This window comes from Stegastes partitus, unplaced genomic scaffold (assembly GCF_000690725.1).
Source record: "Stegastes partitus isolate 25-593 unplaced genomic scaffold, Stegastes_partitus-1.0.2 Scaffold1789, whole genome shotgun sequence".
NCBI classification, from domain to species: domain Eukaryota; kingdom Metazoa; phylum Chordata; class Actinopteri; family Pomacentridae; genus Stegastes; species Stegastes partitus.
Window position 1 is genome coordinate 67689 of NW_007579520.1, and position 988 is coordinate 68676.

Genomic DNA, 988 nt, shown 5'->3' on the forward strand with positions numbered 1-988 from the left:
GTAGTGTTTAATGATGACTGAAAACATCATTTGTTTCACACACTTTGGCAGGTTAACAACAGCTTTGCTGTGCAAATGCAGACATCAGAAACGTAACAACGTTAAACAATAAAATGGTTTACAATCAGTACTGATGTTGTAACTTTTGTCCATTATGGCAAGAAATGATTATACTTACTTTGGCATCCAGGTGACACAAATGCCACAGGTCCTAGAAGTGCGGTCCTGTTGGCGTGGTCCTGAAAGTGCAGCCTCCTGGTCTGCAGACTGACATTACTTGTCGCAGCTCTGACACACAACGTTCTTCGGACTTTGTAAATTACCATTAGCATAACTGGCAACGCCGCAGCTTATTGGTCCCTCTGTATTGAAAACTTTCACCCTGGGGCTCGTTTAATACTGGGCCTTGACATCCAACCATAGTTATCACCTTACAGAGGTGGCCATGGCTCGTCGGTTGTCCACTAGTGAAATTGGTGGTTTGTTCCCTGGCCTCTTCATGTGCATGGGCAAGAGAGGGAACCCTAAACATTACCCATCTATCCATTAGCTTTACACCACTTAATCCTCATTAGGGTTGCGGGGGGGAGTGGGGCCTAATTACATACACACATAATTCAGTTAATTCATCCATCCATTAATTTTTAATACACCAACTCAGAGCAAAGGCAGGGGACACCCTGGACAGGTCACCAGTCTATCACAGGGCTACACTTAGAGAAAGACAACCAAGCACACTCACATTCACACCTATGGACAATTTAGAATCACCAATTAACCTCAACATGTTTTTGGACTGTGGGAGGAAACCAGAGAGTCCGGTGAGTCCAACATTAGTGTGTGTGTATGCTTAAGTGGTAGAATAAGAAATGCATTGTAATGACCTTTGTAGAGCCTAGCTCAGGTTAAAAAGTTGCTAAGTGTGGACCATTTAGATCAGGGGTGTCGACATCCGGTCCTCGAGGGCCGCAATCCTGCATGTTTTAGA